This window comes from Polyodon spathula, chromosome 10, assembly GCF_017654505.1.
Source record: "Polyodon spathula isolate WHYD16114869_AA chromosome 10, ASM1765450v1, whole genome shotgun sequence".
NCBI lineage: Eukaryota > Metazoa > Chordata > Actinopteri > Acipenseriformes > Polyodontidae > Polyodon > Polyodon spathula.
In genome coordinates this window covers 30,534,810-30,541,592 of record NC_054543.1, presented here as the reverse complement: position 1 = coordinate 30,541,592, position 6,783 = coordinate 30,534,810, and positions in this window count along the sequence as shown.

Here is a 6,783-nt window from a genome sequence, read left to right as displayed (position 1 = left end):
GCGAAAAAAGGCACTTTACAGAGCATTAAAAAAGGACCAAAAAGAAAGTACACAGAAAGAGTACACAGAACTGCAAATGCAAGTCAAAAAGGAAGTTAGAAAGGCCAAGAGAGAAATAGAAATGAACATTGCTAAGGGAGCTAAAACCAATTCCAAAATGTTTTTCCAATATTACAACAGCAAGAGAACATTCAAAGAGGAGATTAAATGTTTAAGAGATACAAATGGCAAAATCGTAGATGAAGAAAAAAAAATAGCAAATATGTTAAATGATTACTTTTCACAAGTTTTTACAAAGGAAGATACTGACAACATGCCCCACATGTCATCCAGTTCCTATCCAGTTTTAAATAACTTTAGCATAACTGAGGCAGAAGTGTTAAAGGGACTAGGAGCTCTTAAAATAAACAAATCCCCTGGGCCGGATGAGATCCTCCCAGTAGTACTCAAAGAAATGAAAGAAGTAATTTACAAACCGCTAACCAAGATCATGCAGCAGTCTCTTGACACAGGGGTGGTACCGACAGACTGGAAAATTGCAAACGTAATACCGATCCACAAAAAGGGAAACAAAACTGAACCAGGTAACTACAGACCAGTAAGCCTGACTTCTATTATATGCAAACTTATGGAAACTATAATAAGATCCAAAATGGAAAATTACCTATATGGTAACAGGGTACTGGGAGACAGTCAACATGGTTTTAGGAAAGGGAGATCGTGCCTAACTAACTTGCTTGATTTTTTTGAGGATGCAACATCGATAATGGATAATTGCAAAGCATATGACATGGTTTATTTAGATTTCCAGAAAGCTTTTGACAAAGTCCCGCACAAAAGATTAATTCTCAAACTGAACGCAGTTGGGATTCAAGGAAACACATGTACATGGATTAGGGAGTGGTTAACATGTAGAAAACAGAAAGTACTGATTAGAGGAAAAACCTCAGAATGGAGTGTGGTAACCAGCGGTGTACCACAGGGATCAGTATTAGGTCCTCTGCTATTCCTAATCTACATTAATGATTTAGATTCTGGTATAGTAAGCAAACTTGTTAAATTTGCAGACGACACAAAAGTAGGAGGAGTGGCAAACACTGTTGCAGCAGCAAAGGTCATTCAAAATGATCTAGACAAGATTCAGAACTGGGCAGACACATGGCAAATGACATTTAATAGAGAAAAGTGTAAGGTACTGCACGCAGGAAATAAAAATGTACATTATAAATATCATATGGGAGATATTGAAATTGGAGAAGGAATCTATGAAAAAGACCTAGGAGTTTTTGTTGACTCAGAAATGTCTTCATCTAGGCAATGTGGGGAAGCTATAAAAAAGGCTAACAAGATACTCGGATACATTGTGAAAAGTGTTGAATTTAAATCAAGGGAAGTAATGTTAAAACTGTACAATGCACTTGTAAGACCTCATCTTGAATATTGTGTGCAGTTCTGGTCACCTCGCTATAAAAAAGATATTGCTGCTCTAGAAAGAGTGCAAAGAAGAGCGACCAGAATTATTCCGGGCTTAAAAGGCATGTCATATGCAGACAGGCTAAAAGAATTGAATCTGTTCAGTCTTGAACAAAGAAGACTACGTGGCGACCTAATTCAAGCATTCAAAATTCTAAAAGGTATTGACAGTGTCGACCCAAGGGACTTTTTCAGCCTGAAAAAAGAAACAAGGACCAGGGGTCACAAATGGAGTTTAGAAAAAGGGGCATTCAGAACAGAAAATAGGAGACACTTTTTTACACAGAGAATTGTGAGGGTCTGGAATCAACTCCCCAGTAATGTTGTTGAAGCTGACACCCTGGGATCCTTCAAGAAGCTGCTTGATGAGATTTTGGGATCAATAAGCTACTAACAACCAAACGAGCAAGATGGGCCGAATGGCCTCCTCTCGTTTGTAAACTTTCTTATGTTCTTATGTTCTTAAAGGTGCCAGCCTCTCCGAACAGATTGTGTAAAATATTATTGACTGAATGGGTTACTATCCCTCGGGACACACCTGTAGCAAACCTAGGATCAAGGCAAACAGTGGTCAACCCAGTGTATATATTTAAATTAATTATATGTATTAATTATATAGGTGCTTTCAGTTTGGTCTACTGCCAAGACTTCTACTGCCACTCACTGTGTATGTTTATGAGTTTTTCTTGACAACAGTAGATAAGCTGGAAGTGTTAATCAGTTCATACGTCAGGAAATAGTTAGGAGTTCCAAGCTGCCTCAGCAGAGTGGGGCTGTCTAGTAAAGGGATACTGCAGCTGCCAGTGAGAGCTCCAATGGAGGAGTTCAAGTGCTCCAAGGTTCAATTGGAAATTACATTGGTCGAGTCACAAGACAAATTTGTGAGGGAGGCAGCACCTGTGTTGAAAACTGGAAGAAAGTGGGCGGCAAAGGAAGCTACCCAATATTCTGGTTAGGAACCTCAAGCACAGTAGAAAGAAAGCAATGTCCATGGAAAGGAAGTTAAGTAAGCTGGGCTTAGCTGAGTGGGGGACGGAGGGGGTGATGCTGGGACACCAGAATCACTGTCAAGCATAATCCAATTCTACAAAGGCGGGTTACCTACCTGGTTCTTTACCAGAGGAACAAGGTCTTCTGGGATATTGCCCATGGGATAAGCACGTCCAGCCAGACAGCAGCTACAGCAAAGATAACAGAGGGAATGTCAGCACAGATCAACCAGCAACACACACAGCAGCAAATCAAATCTGATTCATCACAACACAGACGATGACATTAGCCCAAATGTTTTTATCATTTTGACAAGGTGTTGACAGAATCAACCTATACCCCGCGGAGAAGCCACACATCGATTTGAACAGCATTTTACAGTACCAGGGAACACACTATGATTGCAATCAACCACTTATTTGTACGGGTATTCCTTAGGGTTGGGGTCAATTCCCAATTCCAATTCAAATTCCTTCAAAGCAATTGGAATTGGTATTGATATTTCAGAGAAAATAACTTCTGTAATTGTTCAACTGCTTTCATTTGAAGCCAATTGAATTGACTAATCGTGACTTTGGTTTCAGTAATTTGTTGCTAATGTGAAAAGCTCACTATGGATAGGCGGTTGATGCAATGCAGATGGATTCTCCAGTCCTGTAAAATGCTGTTAAAAAATCCTTGCCCCGGCAGGTTACAGGTGGATCAAATCAACTCCTTCGTCTAACTTTATGACTACATTTTTTAAGTTCTAGAAGGTGTTTTTCCACTTCACCTTATATACTGTATACCAGCAGCTTGTTGCCCATTGCGACATTTTCATCTGCAAAACACACAAATAGTAGCAGCAGTTAAGGTGTTATGAATTAAGATTCTGACACACACACACTGCAATAACCAAAGCTTTAAAAAATGAATTCTTACATTGTCACAAGCCCCTGTTTATTTTGCTTGTTTTTTTTTCCCCAGATTTTAGTGGTGCCTCAGTGCTATAACTCACTTCCTGTGTTGGGAGGTGTGGCAAAGTGGCTAGTGGAGGGGAACAGGTATAGCGGTGATGCGATGCAGGAGTGACAGGCAGACAACAGTTTCCAGTGAAAAGGTGCTTTTATTTATAATCCAGGTCTGGTGACCGTTAAATAATAAATCCCCGGCTATACACAACAATGCGTAAAGCACGGGGATAGCAATAATAGGACACAGTCCCGAACAAAACGAACACACGGTCACCAGTCCTGGGTGAGTGCAGACGTGCTTGTGGTGGGTGAAGACACTGTATTTTGTGACGGTTCCGTGCAGTGGTGATCCGGATTGTGCTGACCCTGGTCGACAGCTCCGGATAGGTGAGTTAACTGTCTGGTGGTGCAAAACGCAGACAATTACAACAAACACAACACGTAATTCCTCTTTACAATGAGAGCTCCTCTCTCGATCCTTCTCTCTCCAAGCGTTAACCCAAACGAAGGAGAAGACCAGCGTTACCCTGGCCCCTATATGTAATCCCGCATGATATCGAGATAAACGGTTGCAGCTGCCTTATTACTTGCAGCTGCCTCTCGTTTACCTCTCAAATCAATACGGTCTTACAACAGAGTCGCGCTTCCCTCCAGGCTGACCCACTTCCCTGACCCGGAAACAAACTGTCAGGCCAGCCCTTCCAGATACTTCTCCTCTTGTTCTTTAGCGCCCTCACAGGTTGGGAGGAAGAGTCATCACCAGAACTCATCTTTCCGTCACAGGAGGCAATAGGACACGTGACCTCACAGTGTCCGAAGTGCAGCACAGAATCCAAGTGTAAGACAAGAATTGTACTACATATTGTACTACAATAGATTGTAAATCTCATAAGATAACTCATAAGTTTAAAGAAAAAAGGTCTGTTTTGATGGATTCTATATTTTATGCATGAAACACTTTTTCCATTATTAAAGAAACCAGAAGTAGTCCAGAGCTGTTTTATTCATTTATAAAATGGATTAGGTCTTTTAAAATATACTTCAAAAGAACATTCATCAAAGAGAAAGTAGCCCCAAATGAAACGTTCATAGTATTCTTACGGACCCATTATCTTTTTACTAGGGCTGTGCATGTAATCACGTTTTCAGATTAAAGGGTTATTCACACTATAGTGTTTATTTGCTGCGTTTTTTACACCCGACGTTTCACTGCTATTTTTGTATTCAGACTTGCGCATCAAATATCACAGGCAAGATGGGTGAATGTCTGATTATAGCAGTGCAGAATATCTTCCTCTTTATGATACACAGCACAAGAAATTTCTCGATAAAGAATACAAACAGAAATTATGGGAAAATATGTGGAAATTGGAAAGTAAGCATTGTTGGTATGTTCAAATAAACACAGTTTTGACTATAGGTTTTCATTAAATGAAGCGTACAGTGTAGTGTATAAACTGAGCTACAAAACAAAATCAAGTATGTAATTGTATCCAATAGCAGACATGGGTAAGTGGTATTGTATTTACAGAAAATTAAACTGTCTAAAACAGTTTTATGTCTATCATATATGTTAGTAAACTTGTATTTTTTCCCCAGTAATGTAAAACACTGTCTGACGTTATATCTACATTGACAGTACCATCTACACATCAGGATGCATGGAAATGATTGCGTTTGGCAGTCATGTCTGTACTTCTAATTTTGTTTAAACAATGTTTTTGTTGCCAATAACACTGTTGTGATTATTTGTTACCAGTGAAACAATTTGAGAATATATAAATACAGTACATTTTAGCTCTTGCACAAGATGCAGGTACTCCCCTAAGGTTTCCCATTGCTCATTATCATAGGGTGAGTCCACATTCTTCTCTTTATTTCTCTTCTTCTTGGAAGCAATAACCATGTAACAGCTTGTACCCGATCCATAGTGCCTTCAAATGATAGCACGACAGGTTGGTGATTTTCGCATTTTTTGTCCAATTTTCTTTTTTCCCAGCGATTACACTCAAGTATGTAAGGTAGTATTCAATTCCATAGGTTTGATTTTTTTTTTTTTTACCATAGAAAACGCAGCGAATAAATGGTATAGTGTGAATAGCCCTTAATTCCCATTAACATGTTTTTGTCGGCAGGTATTACATTTTTTTTTTATAATGCAAGTTGCATCCCCCTCATACATATAAATCAAAAGCTAAATAAGTTGAGTTTTTTTAAAAAGTCGATTAGAAGAGACATAACTTTCATAACATAACGTCATACCACAATAATTGTTGCAAAATTAGCAAATGCTACCGACTTGTCACATAAAAATGTACTTTCCTTAGAACTATCTAACAAGGTTGTATACTAGGAGTACTAGTTGTTTGGTGAGTTTAACTATAAGTTAAATCTTGTCCAGGACTACAATCCCATAATTCACTGCACATGGAAATGCATTTCCATTGAAACAAGCAAAGTGAAAATATGACATGAAAATTATTTTATATTTAAAAAAAAAAAAAAAAAAAACGGAAAGAAAGGTTAAGACAAATAATCACATGTAAATATATAGGAGTGGTTTTCGTTGATTTGATTTGTACTCATCAAGGTTCGGCAATAAAAACAGCAGGGCCCCGGGACCTATTGCTTGAAAATGTGTTTCCAAGCAGCTTTTAAATCACTCAGTGCCAAAATAAACTGCTATTGATTGGTACTCAAACTTGGTATTTGAGTAATTTCAAAAAGACTGCACACATCATAAGATGGTAAGGGGACAGTAACACACATTATTAAAGAATAATCAAATATTTGTGACTAGGATCCATTGTCTACCAGTGGGTTCAATCGTGTTTAAAATAGCATTGTTTTAGACAAAGGGTAATGAAGGCCTTCTGCTTGCACTCCCATCACTCAATCCATTGCAGTCACAGTCGTGTAAACACCACATCACACCTGATAGAGACTTCCCTGCTCACAGTAGCGGGCTAATCATCTGCCGTAGTTTCTATAAGAAAAAAAAAAATCAGGACCATGATTTCCCATACAGAAATATAATATATTGCAGTATATGTCAAAGCAATAGAAATATATTTAAAACATGTGGTAATATATTGTCATCTATTTACTAAATATGTGCTGTATGGTGCAATATATTAAATACATTTTCATACATTTCAGAAAACATTCGAAATATATTGCAATACATTAAAAAGGCTACTTTGCATGCTGTGGCCGGGCCACACTGTTTCTGTAACATACACATTTTCTTTAGGGTGTTTTAACAATTCTTAAAATGTTATCCCGGGTCTAAATTTAATTCCTTACCAGCCATTATATTTGACTAATATAGGAAAGCTAAATAACACTCTTATATTGCAGTTATATT